A 19220-nucleotide genomic window follows, 5' to 3' on the forward strand; every position below is an offset into this window, starting at 1 on the left:
CCTACAGGAGGTCTGACTAGGTGACCTAATGGTCCCTTGTGGCCTTGATGGATAGGTGAAAGGTCCCATCAGTGCAGGGAGGGGAGGTTTTGTATCTCACAGAAGGTCCCATTCTCTCCCACCTGACCATCAGAGCTTCGCTTCCACATTCAACAGGTGACAAAGAAGGAGTTAACAAGTGTGAGTGCAAGAACCCCAGGCCAGCAACCAACCCAGAGCACAGGGAGAAGGACTGAGCTGGTGGGCTCAGGCTGGCGTGAACATGAAGGCCTTCTGCAGGGCTCTACTGGCTCTGTGCTGGGCTTTCAGGTTTGGAGAATCTTGAGGTGAGTTTCAGTTTCTTTTCCTCTTCTTTTTCTTTCCTATCCTTTTTATCATCTTCCCTCCCCTCCTTCCAGTCCCTTTACTCTTCTCCATTCCCTTTCCTTCTTTTCCCCCTTTCCTCTGCTCGACTGCTCCCTCTGCCATTCCAGATGTGTATGTTGGTGACTAGACTGACAGGCAAGAGGGTGATTGTTTATGTGAATGGATGGTATGGTAAGTGGATGGAAATGTGGATGGACTTATAGATGGGAGGGTGCATGGTTGAATGGAGAAATGGATGGATGGAAGAGGAGAAGAGTGAGTAGATGGATGGAGGGACAAGTGGGCTATTGGGCAAATGTGTGAACAAGCTGGCTGGTGAGTATGTGGAGAAACTGGAGGTGTAGTGCAGGGATAGGCAGAGCCTTGAAGGAGAGTGAAGGGCTAGAACGACACGTAGATTCAGGTGAGAGTGTAAGTGAATGAATATCCATTTGGAGGTGTGGACAAATGGGAGGATGACTCTGTGAGGTGTGTGTGAGAGAGAGACAGAGAGGAGGGGGGAATATATGAGGGGCACGGAGACAGAGCAAATCACCAGTGTCAATGGCTCACCTCTATGGGTGTCCATCCCTCTGAACCGCCTTAGTTCCTTCTTTACCGCTGCAGAGAACAAACAGGACCCTCTGTCCAGGGGCAGCTCTAGGCACCAGCAAAGCAAGCACATGCTTGGGGCAGCCCAGTTACAGGGGCGGCAGGGATCCAGCATAGAAGCAGAGAACCAACAGAGGGTCCTGGAAGCTATAGTTCCTTGGTTAGCTCCCTGCCTATAGAGCAGCCCTGGAGCAGGGAAGAACTACATTTCCCAGCATTCCCTCGGCCACTACCAACAGGAAAGGAAGGGGGAGGGAGGGAGGAAGCTAAGGCCTCATGCTGCAGCCTGCTGTGACTGGAGAGCTGCACTGGGAATGGTAGGGATACCATATTTTAACGTTCAAAAAATAGGACACTCTACAGGGAGGGAGGGTAGCCACACCCTGCTACCATCCACTCCCTCTGATTGCACCTCACAGAAACTCCAACCCACCCAACCCCACTGCTCCCTGTCCCCGATTGCCCCCTCCCAGGACCCCTGCCCCTAACTACCCCCCAGGACCCGATGCCCTATCTAAGTGCCTCTGGTCCTTGTCCCCTGATTGCCCCCTCCCAGGACCCCTCCTCTAGCTGCCCGTTGGGACCCCACCCCCTATCTAAGCCTCCTTTCTCCTTGTCCCCAACTGCCCCCTCCTGAGACCCCCCCAACTTCCTCCCTAGGACCCCACCCCTGTCTCCTGACAAACCCTTGGGACTCCCATGCCTATCCAACTGCTGCCTGTCCCCTGACTGCCCCCCGAACCCCTGACTCATCTAACCCCCCCTGCCCCTGACTGCCCCCTGAACCTCTGCCCCATCCAATCCCCCCGCCCCTGACTGCCCCCTGAACCTCTGCCCCATCCAACCCCCCTGCCCCGACTGCCCCCTGAACCTCTGCCCCATCCAACCCCCCTGCCCCTGACTGCCCCCTGAACCTCTGCCCCATCCAACCCCCCTTGCCCCTGACTGCCCCCTGAACCTCTGCCCCATCCAACCCCCCCTGCCCCTGACTGCCTCCTGAACCTCTGCCCCATCCAATCCCCCCTGCCCCTGACTGCCCCCTGAACCTCTGCCCCATCCAACCCCCCCTGCCCCTGACTGCCCCCTGAACCTCTGCCCCATCCAACCCCCCCTGCCCCTGACTGCCCCCTGAACCTCTGCCCCATCCAACCCCCCTGCCCCTGACTGCCCCCTGAACCTCTGCCCCATCCAACCCCCCCTGCCCCTGACTGCCCCCTGAACCTCTGCCCCATCCAACCCCCCCTGCTCCCTGTCCCTTAACTGCCCCCCCAGAACCTCCTACCCCTTCTCCAACCCCCCAGCCCCCTTACCATGCCACTCAGACCAGCGTGTCTGGCTCCAGGCAGCGCCAGACACGCTGCTGCGTACATGCTGCCGTGCTCCCCTGTGGAGCCACAACTCCCCCTCCCCCCACCCCCAGCACCTGCCTTCCAGATTTGAACACCTCAAAATGCAGGCGTGCTCAAGCTCAGTTTGGGCAGCTGTTACTTCATTTCTCCCAAATCAAATATACTAATCTACTGTAACTTGCTGTAGAAAAAGTAGGATAAAATTGAGCAAGAAATGCTTCCCAGTGGTTATTAGGACTGGGATTGCTATTTTCAACAGCCATTGGCTTTTGTTTGTTTGTTTGTTTGTTTGTTTGTTTGTTTAAAAGGAAGACAGTGATATTGCTTTGGCAAATTCCCCATAGGAAGAAAGAGTGGAACAAAAGAATAATAAAGGCACCTCAACTTTTCCTCATATATGTAGGACAGTCTTATAAAATGCATCCAGATATCCTCCAATCACACAAGCTGAAATGTATTCCACTTTACTGCAGCTCTGTAACCATATGGGAACCAATCCTGTCTTTGTTTTGTGTATGTCCAAAATTCCTGCTGAATGACCTGCCCTGGGAGCGAGTTACCAGTGACCCAGGGCTGCGGCGGAAGGAGGGTGCTGGGGGGGGGTGCGGGAGAGCCCAGGGGTGGAGTGGCAGGTGGTGTGGGGAGGGGCAAAGTTGGGGGGAGGGTGAAAAGGAGAGCCCAGAGCTGGGCTGGCAGGGGGTGTGGGTGGTGAGGAGAGCCCAGGACTGGGGCAGCAGGGGGGTGTGGCGAGAAGCCCAGGGCTGGGACGAGGGGCAGCCAAATATTTTTTGCTTGGGGTGGCAAAAAAACCTAGAGTCAGCCCTGCTTCTGTCATGTCCATTGACTGCTCCTGTTTCTAGGTTTAATCTGTGCATAGTTAGATCTAGTTGTTTGTTGCTTTGTTCTAGTTCAGTGAACCTAAGAGAGGGAGGAATTTCTCCAAATTCCACAATGTTCTCTCTGAGCCTCTGCTGCCCCAGCTCTCCATCAAGCCCTGACCCCGTACAGACCCTAAAATGGGTTTCAGAGAAGGTGCCTCATGCACATCTCTCTTTCCAGAGGTAGATGTGCATGTCTGATGTCTGCTGTGCTGGGGCAATCACACTCCCCAGCCCAATGTGCTATTGGCAGGGCTTTCATCCATCATGCCCTTGCGAAAGACACCCAAGTCTCCGAGCCAACTGACCTCCAAGGCCATTAAGCTATGTGATCCATTCACAGGTCCAAATCCCATGCTCACACAAGGACAACCCTCTTCATTGCCGAGTCCTTCACTTGGGCCTTAGAGGCATTTTGTGGCAAGGCTTGATATCATGACGTCACAGTGTATTACTGCTAGTGACACCTCCTGAAATAATGTAACAATAATAAAAACAATAAAACAGTGACAAAACAAAATAAGTAAGTTTGTTTTGAAATGAATTTTTGAAATCTTTTTGCTCCACATGCAAAACAAACTCTTCAGAATTTCCATTGTCTGAGTAATTTAACAGCCTTTGGTTTCGTTTCAGTTTAGAAGGAAAACCAATTTTGTAATGTTGAACTGTCCCATGCAATGGGAATTCCGTGTGTGGCCCAGCTTTAGCCCTGCTCACAGACGGCACAGACAATTCTACTTCAATCAAGCGTGGCGTCTACCTGGAAATTTTACACACCAGAAGGGACAAGATTTCCCTCCTGGGCCACTAATAAGGAACCGATTGCATCTCAAACTGAAATTCCAGCAGTTCTAGATTATCTGCTGCATGTGATGTCCCCAAACTGTCTGCACCTTCTCAGAAAATGAACCAAGCACCTATCTCTGTTCCCTATCAGCACCAGGAAGGGAGAACTATATTTTCCCATTCCATTTGCTAGATTTTTAAGAGGCCTTTTCAATGTTTTTCTCAACCCCCACATTCCCGGTAGGGAACCTACCTTTCCCGGGACTTAAACCTCATTCTAACAAAACTGATTGGCCTTTCCTCGGCGTTACTGATAAATGCCTCCCTCTTAACGGAAGTCTCTTAAAACTGCCTTTCCATTTGCCATGGTTTCTTCTGGGAGGGGCAGTGAAGTACAAGCAATAATCTCCACTCCACCCTATCCAACAATCCATAAAGACAAAATCATTGTGAGGCCCCAGTTGAATTTCATCACAAACAGTCTATCTTCTACATTATATTCTTCCCTAGATCCCACTCCCCTCCCAAGGAAACGTGTATCTACACCTTAGACATTGTGTTAAAAAGCCAAACAGACATTTGTAGCTCTCTGGGAAAGACGTCAAGTAAAACCTCAAACAGACACATTCTCCATGGGTTAAGAGGTGCACCGGGCTATGTTACGCCTTCGGGAAACTGCATGGATAAGATCTTACTCCACTAGAGCACCTGCAGCACCATAGCTGGCCTTGGGCATCAGGACTGTGGTTCAGGAGAAGGAATAGAGGTGGTTGGTGGGCACACTCCTGTATGCAGGGGTCGTCTGACCCATGACACTGTGAGGATGTTCATGCACCCCCCACGGACATAGCTTTAAACGAGGGTTCTGTATGCTCACCACCAGGGCGACTCCCACAATGCAAATCAGAACTGCCAACCCCCAGCATTCAGAAATCAAGGGTCAGACCTAAAAAATCCTGAGAGTGACTTAAATATCATGAGATTTGAATGAGAATACAGCTGGAGGGGGTTGATTTGTCATTTGGTGTTGTTGTATTTAGGGCTCATCCTTCAAGCTTCCCTTCCCAGCTGTGTAGGTCAGACACTTACTTTTTTTACATGAAAAGTGAGAGTCTCGGGTAATAACCTCAATGCAGAAGTTGGGGCTTTAAGAAAAACACTCAGTAGCTCGAGACTCATGATAGACTTACATGAGTTGGCCAGACTGTGAATGCACAGGGATGATTCTCCAATTACCATGGCTTCTGGTAAGTAAACCTCTCTTTTCCAGCCTCTGGATTGTGAGCATCGGGGAGTGGGAGGTTTTTGTTCATGACATCCCTGACCCAGGAGCTAACTGACATGCAAGGGACTCCTGGGAAAGTTTACCCATTTGTTCCTCATTTCCCCATGTTTGCCCTTTCCACCATAGCACCGGCGTGCACATCCCATTATTCCTCACTGCCCATCTCTATGATCCACCAGCAGCGTTGTGCTTTCCTTCCCCCTGCAGAGAGCCTCCCGATGCAGAGCCTGCGCTGCTACAATGACTTCACCTCCCAGATGACCTGCACGTGGCAGGAATGCACAGCGGCACGTCGCTTCCTCAGTGTGACTCTTCACCATGAGGACACTGGAGGCAAGTAAGTGTCTGACCCCAGCTCTGCTGCAGAAGGATTCAAGAAGAGTGGAATGGGAGGAGGGAAAAGGATCCAAGCTGACAACCAGGCTTTGAGGAGCACATGGACACCTGAGCTGGCCCTGCTTGGGAGGTGGAAGTTGGATACACTTTTAGCTCTGCATTGGGAGGATGGGGAGATACAGGAAGGTGCACTGATCAGTTTATTTTCATTACTTTTTCTATCACTCTATCTTGGTTTTTCTGAGGGATCCCAGCCATGAGTGATGGCAGGGCCTGTTAGCTTACTGCACCTGGAGTGGAAAAAGAGGTATCAGAGTACTGCTGGAGTAATGCTCATTCATCAGCAGAGGAGAGAGCGCTGGCTCTGCTCTCACAGACTTTCCACACCTCCCTTCTTTGCAGCAGGGTCAATGGGAACACTCTGTTCTATGTGGGGTTTTCCACTGCCCTGATCACTGTCTTTTCTGAGTGCCTTCCAGTAGTGCATTTAAACAACATGACTACACAGCTGTAAGATGGGCTTAGCTCTCTGATCCTTTCCCCCAGTGGGAGAAGCAGCTGCAGTGCAGTTTGAGTAGTTTTTTGTTTGGAGTAGGAGGAGTGTTAATATACAAATGTTGCTCTGTAGTTGCATTAAAGAAGGCAGGTCAAAGAAATGCACCTTGCACTTGGAGCAGAAGGTGATGAGGTTTGGGATGGTCCTTAGTTCTCAGGGAAGTTCATTCCACAATCTCAGAGTAGTGCCAGAGAAAGTTGTGTCCTTTGCCCAGGTCAGCTTTACCCTTCCTGTAGGAGTTCCTGTGTGCCAGAGGAGTAGATTTGTTGACTATGGTCTTCATCCTGGAGTTTTAGATGATCTGTTAGACAGCCTGAGCTCAGGCCAAGGGAGTGCCATGAAGATAGGGACCGACACCTTGAACTTTATTTGACATTCTATGGGAAGCTAGTGTAGTGAGCAGAGGAGAGGTCTGATGTGTTTACCTAAGCCAGTATTGCTGACATCACCACAGAGACACCCCACACCTGCTGATAATGGGGCAGCACAACCCCAGAACAGCTCAAGTCATCCTCCCCCCGCAGCAGCTCCTCCTGGAAAACAGTGGCCTCTTCCTGCAGTTCAAAGCTGTTCCTCCTGCCTCTGCCTCTCCCAGACAGGTACATCTCCCAGCTCCCTGGCTCAGCTGCCCTGCAGGGAGAGGGCCTGTCTGCACCATATGACCCAGCAATGGTGGGGGACACATGACCCCACATGTGCCCCTATGCATTGCCTCTGGCTCACTACCTTCCGTAATAACTGCAAGGCTCATTTCTTTGACCAGCCTTCTCTAATATAAATACAGAGCAACATGTGTATATGTTCTGCCCCTTATGCTAGGACAAGACAATAACTGTAGCAAACACATATTCACATTTCTTAAAGATTTACTGGAAGGTACTCAGATACTACAGCAATGAGTGCAGTATAAGAACTTATACTGAGTAGACTAGAATAAATGTGGGGAAGATTTCTGGAGCCTAATTTTGGATTAGCTATCTGTATCTAAATCAGCTCCTCCTCACCCTCTTTCTCTGCACGTGGGAAAAGCACACAGATCCCATGTGAGCCTCTGGAAGCCAAAGAGTTGCCGATCTGCCAGGACTTCTGTGTCTGCTGGAGCTGCCACAGGAACAGCACCCTTTTTGCAATTGGGGTGCACGACAATTACAGTTTCAAATCTGATCAGTTGCTGCAGGCCAAGCTGAACGTCAACCTCTCCCAGAATGGTAAGGGCAAGACACCACCACTCTCTTCCCTCCAGGAATATTTTTGATTTGCTGAAATGAATACTTCTTCCTGTGTGAAGGTCCCCCAACCCTAAGCAAGAATTCTGATCCCCAATCAGAGTGGATTCGTTTAAATCAAAACCATTTAAATTTTAATCATGATTGAAATCAGCAGGCCGCAAATCTTGATTTAAATCCTCAATTTTAATTTTGTTTTGTATTTGTCCTTTTTTCTTTATTTTTCTAAAGAGATGTTGATTTTCATTGGTTGATAACCATTAACACATGTTGCTTTGCAACTAAATATAGCCTTTCGAAAGCTGACAGAGATGTAGTAATCTATCAGTGCCGAATATCTTTTAGGGTTAATCCCAGGTTGACCCTAGGGACCTCTGCCTTTGTTTCTTAGCTCCAGCCCTTGTCAAAGTCCAAACAGCAGAGATGAAAAATCTTCATGTCCGCTATCTTGATTTCCCTTTTCCAGCATTCAAACCGATGGCACAAGGCCTTCTGCAGGTTCTTCTCCATGAGTGGACAGAGCAGTCAACAAATTGTGTCCTACAACAGTCCACTTAATTTTGATAAGTATCAGAGGGGTAGCCGTGTTAGTCTGGATCTGTAAAAGCAGCAAAGAATCCTGTGGCACCTTATAGACTAACAGACGTTTTGGAGCATGGGCTTTCGTGGGTGAATACCCACTTCGTCAGATGCATGACATGCATCTGACGAAGTGGGTATTTACCCACGAAAGCCCATGCTCCAAAACATCTGTTAGTCTATAAGGTGCCACAGGATTCTTTAATTTTGCACCTGGATAGATGGGGGGACCCGCCCTTCTCATCTGTGTGCACTAGTTGAGAATGGGCATTCTGATCATTATTCCTTGTAGCATGGAATACAGATATTACAAGTAAGATTAATGCATGCAGCAACTTACAAGCATTTTATAGTCTAAACATTAAACACATCCTTACAAGTCTAACACCTATCTTGAACACTACTAACATATAAGTGAGCTGATCTAGTTTCCAGCTATGAATTTTTCAGTGCTCAGCTGATGCTTACAGACCTTGCAGGAGCTGGCACCTGGTTTACCAGCATCATAATATCTATACACTTATTAAAAGCATGTATATAGTCTAACATACATTTATTCAGATTCTTACTTATTTTTTGTACTATGTTACAAAAAGGCAAATGACACATTTCTTATTTACTAGGTTATGTTTAAATTCTACTTGTGATTAGTATCAAGCTCAATTAGGATAGAAATTCAGATTCAATTAAAAAGGCACAAAACCAGAATTTTAATTTGTATTATGATTACTATAATTAGTTAAATAAAACTACTTTATGTGCACTGGATACACAAGAAAAAATGTTTGTCAAAACATGTTTTGCATTTAAAATTAAGAAGGAAGTAGTAATTGACTTTAATTCATTGTTTCGGATCACCACATTCTTCAAGATTTTAAAACTAGTAGATCTCGTCCTCTCACACCTAGTTTTTATACAGAGATTGGAAGAGAAAAACAAGCTTTCCTACTTTTTCAACTCCAATTGGTTTCTTAATGTGGAATGAACTAGTTGAATAAACAGAAATGAAGAAAATATTCTCTAAGCACCAACAGAAGAGGTTACTGCTGTCAAAAGCTGCTTTTAGCACCGTATCAAGTTCTGAATCCAGGTGCTTAGCCAGAGACTTCCACCAGTTCACAGTCTCACAGTCTTTAAAACTTGGCAGCAAATATGTGTTGCTTAATATTATTATTTTAATTGATTTAAATTATTATAATAGATTATGGTAAATTTAGGCTTTAAGATAGTTGTCATAATTTCCCAATTTAATTTTAAATAGGCTTTTTTAAAAAATAGGCTGTATTTAATTAAAACTAAAAAAGTTATTTAAATAAAAAATAATTATAAATTAAAAAATGATTTGTATCCACCCTATCCCTAACCCTTCAACTTACTTCTGCATGTCAGCTATAATTATGCTAGGAACTGAGTTTCATTTTCATTGTGACACCTGTTTAACAGCTTCTCACTTACAAGATTCCAGAAAGATAAATAGATTCCTTCCTTACCTGCCTACAATGGAAAAGTCAGACATATTCCGCCCACCTAACCCACATCCATGCTCTAGCTGGGTTTCTCTGCTATTAGGAAAAAACTGATGTCAAACAAACCTTTTCACTCAGAAAAATACACAGTGATATGTCTCCACCTTAAAATGAATGCTGTCTGCTATGGGTCTACCTGACACTCAGTTCCCTGTTCTTCTTCTGTTCTGTTGATCGCTATTTTCCATAAGGCACAACATTTTAGTACCTGAGGCAGGGAGCTCAAATGACATCCACATTCCCCCTTGTTTGGGCCAAAACTTTGAAAGGTCCAAATTCTGGGTCCTAGTGGTGTCCTCCCCCCCACAGTCTGGCACGTCAGTTCGCCTCATTTTAAGGCCAGCCCTGCATAAGGCCTTGGCAACTTCATGTCTTCCACTGCCAAGTGCCAACAGGCCTTAGATGGTTTTTTTTGTTTGTTTGATTTTTTACAGTCCTGAGAAATCCCACAAAAGCCTGATGTTAGGCAGATCTGGGTCTTTCCTTATGGAAATAAGACTTTTAGAAAGACTCTCTCCCTATCTACTAATAACCCCAGCCCATGTTGTCCCTTACTATTTCCAGTCCAGACCCTCCCACCTCAGAAGGGTTGGATCAATGTCACAGAAGCAGCCTGGGAAGCAGCTGGAGGGCGAAAGGGAAGACTCCGGCTGCCCAATGCACTGGAGCTTGACATGCCCTACAAGTGGGAGTGGGAATCCTGGGAGGTAGGCATGAGATGTGCTTAGGCATTGGCATATGTTGTTCTTGGTTGCACCTTTTAGAGGGCAGAAGACAAACCTTTGCAATCCTCTGAAACCTGCTTGGCTGCTGAACCCAGGCGATTCTCTGAAACCTGAATTGCCCAGACAGCGGGTCCGTGCACGCTGCAGCTAGCTGTGTGTACATCTTACAAATCCTGTGCCATCCAGCCATGGCCTTGGCTGGTTAAGACTAGAGATCTAGCAAATAAAAGAGCAATGAGCCCTGTACAAGGAGCATCTGGCTCCACCTTACCCAGGGATCACAGCGCTGGCTGTGCTTGGCTGAGCTGAATTACCCAAGAAAAGGGTCCTCCCCCCACCTCTCTCACAAGTCTCTCTCTCTCTCTCCACCTGCTCTCATCTCTCACTATCTCATCCTCACTGACAGAAATCTTCCTTGGTGTCAGTCACAAGCTCCTGCCACTGCTTGCTTAGGTGTGATGCCCTTATGCAGAGCAGCAACTATGTAGCTCGTGCCCCATATAAGCCAAGCCAGGGTGCTGGTTGGTCTGGGCAGTCCAGCGAATGGAGCACTGCCATGTCCTGGAAGTCTCAGGAAGGTAATTCTGGAGGTCAAGGGACTGGGGGGGGGGGGGGGGGAGGAAGGGGTGATGTAATGAGATGCTGGCAGCAGAGGGATATTGTGCTTTGCTTCCAGAGGATTTGGGGGCTGAGAATTTGATGAAAATGGTCCAATTTCACTGGTGTTCTCTTATCTGAAGTGAATTTGGTGTCACTGACAGGTAGCAGAGCAGTAGCCACAGAGACTGCAGCACTTTGGTTAGTTGCCCAGCACAGGAGCACGGCACCAGTCATAATGCAGCACTGGCAGGGGCAGTACATGCTCCTTATACACATTTCCCCTGCCACTGCACCTGAAACCCCTCGCTTTGATGGGACCCTTCTAGGTGTGCTCAGTATCTGGCCTCTCAGCAAAGCGGCCAGTGAGTGCCAGTGTAGATGGTGGGTTTGGGGATATGGGCTCAGCAGAGGCCAGTCTGTGTCTCTGGCAATATGTGGACTGTATCCAGTGGATGAGTGGACCAGCATAATGCTCTGGACTGCCCTAGAGAACCCTGAAAGTAAAAGTTTTCCCTTCCTCCCTCAACGGTCACAATCAGTCCCTGCTCCACTGTCCTCTCCATCCCTCCCAACCCTCCCCCTCCCAGAGCTACACTAACCACTGGTTCCTCACTAGGGGATGAGGCTCAGCCCAAGAACCTTCGCTGCCTCTTCAATGGGGTTGATCAGCTAATGTGCAGCTGGGAAGTGAGGAGAGAGGTCACCAGCTCTGTCTTGTTCACACTCTTCTACAGAACCCCACCGGCATCAGAGTAAGTGACCTAGCCATGGCAGCGTATGCCTGTCCTCCTGGATCTGACTATCCCTCCTGATCACTCAGACCTGGCTGCTCTCTCCCCCAGAGAGACAGAATGCTCTCCAGTCCATGAGGAGGAATTGCCTGGCAGCCACTACCTGTTCCACAGCTGTGAAATCCATGTCACCAATCCCAGCAGGCTGAGCCAGTACCTCATAACTGTCCGGCCCAAGAAGGAGGAGAAACTGATTGAAACCTACAAAAACAGTGAGAGCCCATTTGGTTACTCAACCCAGGGTTATCTGGTGGTTTCTCCTCCAGCTTAGGAAACACTTGGGTTGGCAGAGAGGTGGAATGGTGAACAAAAGAGCTAGACAATGATGTGTGGGTGGGGCAGAGGGCTGGTAAAGGAAGCTCCCAGCACTGGAGCTCCTGACTGGCACCGACAGAGCACTGCCATGAGGAGGTACAGAATGGGCGTGTGGAGATGAGATGAGTCAGATAGGGGCACTGCTATTAGTAGTCGTTGGTGCTAGTCTACTCAGGCAACAAGTTTTGCACAAGTGTATCCTTAGTCCTGCCCACAACTCACAGTGGGAAAGGGAATGGGCAGAAAGAGAAGCTGGGCAGGGCTGCCCAAAGGGGGGGGCAAGTGGGGCAATTTGCCTCAGGCCCCGGGCTCTGCAGGGGCCCCCACAAGAATGGGGGAGGCTCCCTCCCCTGCCCGATCCTGCCTCTGCCCCTCTCCCAGACCCTCAGCGCATCCAGGAGCGTCCCTGGACAGCTGCAGCGTGGCTCCAGTGGGGCCTGAGCCCCTCCCCACTCAGAGCCGCATGGTAAGGGGGAAGAGCTGCAAGCTACAGGCCAAGTGGAGGGAGCTCAGGCCTCGCTGAAGCCACTCTGCAGCTGGCCAGCAACACTCCTGGATGCGCTGAGGCTCCAGGTGAGGGGAGAGCCGTTGGTAAGGGGCTGGGACTGTGGGGGGTTGGATAAGGGGCAGAGAGTCCAGGGGACAGTCAGGGGACAGGGAGAGGGCAGACGGGGGGCGGTCAGGGACAGGGAATGGGGGGTTGGATCGTCGGTGTTCTGGGGTCTGTCAGGACACAACGAGGGGGCAGATAGGGGTTGGGGCAGTCAAGTGAGAGGGAGCAGGGGTGGGGTCCCGGGGTGGTGGTGGTGGGTCTCTGGGGGAGGGGACAAGGAGCAGGATGGATCGGGGATTCTGAGGGGGGCGGGCAGTCAGGGGGCAGGAATTGGGTGGGGGTTGGATAGGGGGCAGAGCCAGGCTGTTTGAGAGGCACAGCCTTCCCTACCCTAAAGCTCATTCAGCAGTTTGAGGCTTGCAGAAGAGCCAAGCTGTAAGCTTTTCCATTAGGGCTAGCATCCCTTTCACTTCTCAAATGCCAAATTATAGTCTATATTTAATTTCAGTGCCATAGGGAGATTCATGTCAGGGGAGGGTAGCTTCATTTAAAATTAGCCACTGGGGGAGGGATCACATGAGAAGAGTAATATCAGGGAAAGCGCGATTTGAGGTGGAGGCTGACAGCTTGTGACCCCCAGTAATAACTTCATGACCCCCTGAGGGGTCCCGACCCCCAGTGTGAGAACCCCTGGGTTAATTTAATTTTAGCACCTTGTGTCCATTCACATTCATGTGCTATTTTGAGCATTTCAGTTTTCACAACATAGGCTTATCCCAGATTCTGGAAAAAGTTCAAATGCTCAGTTCGTGGAGTATGTACATAAGCTATACAAAAGACAAACCCACAGTAACCATCTCCAGTTTATTAGGGACCCCATGGAGCCAGTCTCTAGGAAATAGATAAATGCATGGAGGTTAAGTCCATTAATGGCTATTAGCCAGGATAGGTAAGGAATGGTGTCCCTAGCCTCTGCTTGTCAGAGGGTGGAGATGGATGGCAGGAGAGAGATCACTTGATCATTACCTGTAGGTTTACTCCCTCTGGGGCACTTGGCATTGGCCATTGTCGGTAGACAGGATACTGGGCTGGATGGGCCTTTGGTTTGACCCAGTATGGCTGTTCTTATGTTCTAACCTAAATGAACCCAAAGCTATGGAGACAGATATGAGTCAAGGAAGCCAGCAGAGTATCAGAAACCTGGAAAAATCTCTGGCTGGATGGGCTCAAGCGTTTGGTCACAAGCTGAGGTGATTCAAAAGTTTTGGATTTTTTTTAAGCAGAATTTTTTTTATTGTTTCTTTAAATAATCAAACACAGCAAGCAGCAAATATTTGGCCACTCACTTCTGAAACCCCAAACCATATTCAGGTTTTGACAGACTAATTTCAGCTTTTCAATTAAAAAACCACAACAAATTTTGAAGGAAAGCAGACATTGTCTGTGATTTTTTTTTTCTGCTTTTTAAAAACCCCTAGTTTTCAATCCAAAAAATGTTTTGATGGAAAATATTTGTCCAACCCTTTTAATGAGCTTTAGTACCTCTTAGTGCTAGCTGATGCTGAGAACCAGTGATACCTTGTAAAGAAGTTTTCTCAAAACTGGATTTGTGCCTTGATGCGGAAGATTTATTTTTCCCAGGGCCGCCTGTGGGGGGGGGGGGGGTGGGAGGAGGCAAGTGGGGCAGTTTGCCCAAGGCCCCACAGAGGACGCCACAAGAATATAGTATTGTAATTTTTTTTATGGAAGGGGCCCCTGAAATTGCTTTGCCCTAGGCCCCCTGAATCCTCTAGGCAGCCCCGAAGCTGGGAGATGGATACATGTTCCTAATGTGTTGTTTGTGTTCTAGTCAAGCTGCTTGCGCCTGTCAACGTGACAATGACAAAGACAAAAGACCAGGAGTATGAGTTGAGGTGGACAAAACAGATCCTAAGTATGGCTATATAGGCCAGAGATATGAATTTTTGTATTGGAAGATTGGTGACTCCTTGGAGGTAGGTGATGGTACTGCTGGGAGCCCAGGACTCTGCCAGGTAGGTGAGTGGATGGGACAGAGAGTTCCTCACCCCTCCTCCATCTCTTCTCTTCCCAGAATGCCCAGCTTGTAAACATCAGCAATGACAAGCCTCCCTTCATCTTCACCCTGCAGATGCTGGAGCCCTCCACACACTATAGGGGGAAAATGCGGGCAAGAGTGAACATGCTCCCCTACCAGGGGCACTGGAGCGAGTGGAGTGAGGAGTACACCTGGAAAACTGAGAGTGGTACATCCCAGCTGGGCCACGGGCTTGGGGGAGGGGATCAGTTCCCTCCCTAGAGAAATGGGTCCCTTAGCTGGGGTTTATGGGGAACCAGGGTTTCTTACAGTTAATTGAGCAAAGAGACTGACCAGGGTCCCCTTGGTACCTGGCTGCATGCTTCAGATCACAGAGAAGGAGTATAATTGGCTTATCTGAATGGGAACCCAGGGCTGCCATTTCCCATGGGAACAAGAAAACACTATGAAAATCAGGGGCTGGATGTGGATGCACTAGGTGAGGAGAGAAGCGGCCTCCACAAGGAGGTTTAGAAGCATGAACTGCCTACACTGTCAGAGTGTTGTACAGAGGTTTTAGTTCCGTGAGTCCCAGGAAAATCAGGGAGCAGGGCCACATGACTGTAACCTTCCCCTACACATTGTATCTCTGCACTGCAGCCTTTGAAGTGGTCAGGTTACTACCTTTAAGAGGAACCAGGCAGACTGGATCCCACAGGATGTGGTCAGGTTGAAAATTGGGCTGGAGGCCAGTAAGAGAAGTTCATGGATCTAAGTGGAGGGCTGGAGAAGGGAAGGAATGATCCATGCTAGAAGGTAGAAAGGGATCAATCAGTGGAGCTGGTTGAACTGTTCATTCTGAACCACATTTTCATGTCTGAAAAATAAGAAAAAGATGGACTCTTTGAAACTGATTTTAAGCAAATCTATTGGAGCCTACAGGGGTTTCTCTGGTCATCCAGAGAAGCATTTCTTCATGGATGTGTTGTTCAGCATTTGGAATTCAGGCTGTGTGATTGGTCACTAGGTCTTATGGTACAGTTCATGGACTCCGGTTGGCTTCCTGAACCTGTACAAACAGGAGAGGTGACTGAATAGGCCTTAAGTTGTGAATGTACAGACTCAAATGTTTGTGTTTCTTGTAAATTCACACTTAACTGCAAGTCTCCTGGCATTTCAAATGACTGGGTGTTTTTCTTTTTTGTTGATACCTGCAATGTTCTCGTAGGGATCTTCATCCTGAAGTTACTGATCTGTTCTCTCAGTCTGAACTTCACTTAACAAAGTTCTATGCTCTGGGAATTTCTTCAGTTTTTTTTTTAAATATTCCTAACATGGGATTAGGAGAGTAGGGGTTTGAGGACCATAGCCCCTTTAGGGCTGACCTAAAGAGATCTGTAGAGACTAACCCCACTTCCACAGCACCTCCTGGGAGACCCTGTGCCTTGGGGTTGTGCAGGAGAGGGAATTTTTTCTTGGGAACATCTGAGGTCTGTGGGCATATGAGGACTCTCACAAATACAAACTCGTCCCCAGATGTTTGCACAAATGTCAACTGGTTATCCAGATGTTCATGGAAAACCCAACAGAAAGGGCTCAGGCACAGACAGATCAAATCACGAGTTGGTTTTAGCAAACGTGTTCACGGATTCATTGCCCTGATTAGTTCAAATCTAGTCTGTCACACATGCACAACTATTCCATGGTCTAACAGACCTGTCAGTTAGGACATGTGACTTGATAGGTAACCTACATTTTCCTGACCTCAATATCATCCATCCAGAGCATCAAGTTTGATATAGAATGAAGCTATTTTCTCTTGCTATCTCTCATTTATCTGTCTCAGTCTGGTCACCACTGATTCTCCCAGTGCTGGTTCCAGTCTTCACCATCATGCTGATAGCATTTGGCTGGTGCAGTTATAGAGGCTTACTCAGGTAAGTTTGCACTGGGAGTGGGAGATTCACCAGACACATTGGTAGAGTGAGTGCAGGGAGGGGCAGAGAAACAAGGGTGAGGTGCTGTATGGGCACACCCCTATCCTTGATCTAGGGCTTAGTCGAGCTGGGGATATGCCGGGGCTGCAGCTTGAGTGCTGGGCCATGGAGTTTCAGGCCTCTGGGTTGACAAGGGGGCCCAGGTACGGCTGTGTGTCTAGTGTAGCCTGCCCCTAGGAGAAGTGACCTTGCAAACTCTGTCTTGTTACAGCAAGAAGAAAAAATGGGAGGAAAAGATTCCAAATCCTGGCAGGAGTCAGCTGCTCCAGAGCTACCTCCAGGTAAAAGAACTGCTGACCCTGGAGAAGTGGAAGTAGAAGCTCTGCATGGGTCAGAGAAAGGGGAAATGCTGCCCTGGGGTTTATTGCTGAGTGTGTAGCTGCCCAGGTGGAACCTGAACATGCTGATCAAACCACTGCCCCTGACTGGGGGATGATGGGAGCACTGTGGACAAAGTGGAAACAGCAGATTAGGCCATTGGTCTCTCACATCCATTATCCTGCTTCAGAGGTAAACAAACTCCTGCCCACAATGCACCTGCCCAAGAGTGCAACACTGCATAGGGAAATTACTTCCTGGCCCTATGTGCACAAGATTCAGTTACTACTAGTGTAACTTGCACCACTATTACCCATTATCAGAGGGGTAGCCGTGTTTGCTGCTTTTACAGATCCAGTCTAAGAGTCCTGTGGCACCTTATAGACTAACAGATGTTTTGGAGCATGAGCTTTCGTGGGTGAATACCCACTTTGTCAGATGCATGCATCTGACGAAGTGGGTATTCACCCACGAAAGTTCATGCTCCAAAACGTCTGTTAGTCTATAAGGTGCCACAGGACTCTTTGCTGCTTGTACACTATTACCCATGTTATTATGAGCCAGGGCGATAGCTGGTTCTTTATAAAGTCACAGTCCTCCGCCCTTCGGAGGTAGGGAGGTTTCCAATAAAGTGTGGGAAGATCTATTTCTTCTCTCCCCTCCCCTGAATGTTACTTTTATTGAGTGACCCTCTCATGATATGGGACAAGGGGAAATGAGTCACTCAGTCTGCCAAATCCCCTTAGTAATGATCTTCTAGGGCAAGCTCCAACCACATGCATTTCCATGCAAGGGCCAGTCACAGTGTTTGATTTGCAGAAGCACAGGGACTGTTCCCTCCTTGTGCCCCCAAAGGACTGGGGAAGGTGAAGGCAGGAGGCTGAGTCATGGTCCTGCCCTACCTCTGTACCTGCTTGCCAGAGTGCAGTTGGTATAATCACCCTACAGGATGGTGGCATCTGCCTAGGTCCACCTCAGAGACACAGTCCCTCCCCCACTCACCCTGAAGTGGTGGTGCTCCCCACCAGCACAATTCCTCAAGACCTCAGCCAGATCTATGCCAGGTGCCTCCATGACTCCCATCAGCACAGTATTGGGTACCTCATAACCTCTAGTGTATTTCTCCTTACAATGCCCTTGTGAGACAGGGCAGCACTATTATCCCATTTTACAGCTAGAGAACTGAGGCAAGGAGATTAAATGACTCACCCAAGGTCATGAACAAAGTCTGTAGAGGAACAGGAACTTAAACCCAGGTCTTCCACACCTGACACTAGACACCATCCCCCCTCCACTTTTGTCCTTTGCACATGCAATAAACCTGTCACTCTTTCTGTCCTGTAGCTGCTGTCCAGACCTCAACCCACCTCCACTGGCCCTCTTGGAAGCTCTTCAATCTCAGCTACATCCTCTGTCCTGGGAGGTGATCAGAAATGTAGTGCTCCAAGGAGAGCACCCCTGTTTGACAGAAGGGGACTATTTCCATTCCCTTTTTAAATGCTCCCAAGCAACCCATCAGCTTTTAGATCTTTGTCCCGCTCTGGGCAGACACCTCCATTGCTGTTCCTGAAGGCTTGACTGTAGCAAGTAGCCACCCCAGCACACTCCTCCTTGCTGGGTGTGGCAGTGCAGCAACTTTTGCCTTAGTTTTTCCCTAAAAATCTTTGGCCTACTCCAGCTGCAAGAGTACCCTGGCCCTTTGGTCAGACAACTTGACAGAGTCCTGCCCCTTCTGGCCAACAGAGTCCTTTACCATGTCCAATAGAACCATAAACAAAACAAAACCCCTCAGCCTGGCTGAGCTCAGCTGGCCATCTCATCCTCACAAGCCTGCCTCATTCGTTCCACTTATCCCCACAGCTTGTCTCCAGGTCCTGTGCTTTCAACAGCCCTGCTATCCAGGAGCCGACATGCTCCTCTCCTCACTCAGGAGCTCCAGCAGGCTACTGCTCTTCAGTGTCCCTGTCTCCAGTCAGACTTCCCACTCACCCCTGGAGTGTGCTGTCTGCTCTGCCTCCTCTCTCTCTCTCTCTCTCTCTCTCTCTCTCTCTCAGCCTTCTCTTAGGCTACTTCTCACGTCCTCTCCCCAGGTCTCTTTCCTCCCATGAGCCTCACTCAGCTGTTTATGGCCACAAGCCCTTCTCATCTGCACCTGGGCTTTATTTCTAAGTAGGCCTGGCCCATCCTCCAGGTTCAAGCAAGCTCCTCAAACCTTTACTCTTTCACAGCACCTGTAGGGTAAATACCCCCATTACATTGTGTAACTGTGCCTCAATGCCAAACTGCTAAGAAACAGGGCAAACACAACCTAAAACTGGTGGTTATTCTTCCATAAGATACACCAAACCAGCAACAGAAGAAAACTTCTGTTTCACTACACTGGCGAACAAGATGTTATAAAAGCGGTT

The 19220-nt window shown here is 48.7% G+C and overlaps 1 pseudogene; it reads left to right on the forward strand.

The window, feature by feature from the left end:
• Positions 1 to 209: 209 nt before the first annotated feature.
• Positions 210 to 19220, forward strand: part of LOC127036522 (cytokine receptor common subunit beta-like) — a 28971-nt pseudogene continuing 9960 nt past the window's right edge.

The sequence above is a fragment of the Gopherus flavomarginatus genome, chromosome 1, assembly GCF_025201925.1.
Source record: "Gopherus flavomarginatus isolate rGopFla2 chromosome 1, rGopFla2.mat.asm, whole genome shotgun sequence".
NCBI classification, from domain to species: Eukaryota; Metazoa; Chordata; order Testudines; family Testudinidae; genus Gopherus; species Gopherus flavomarginatus.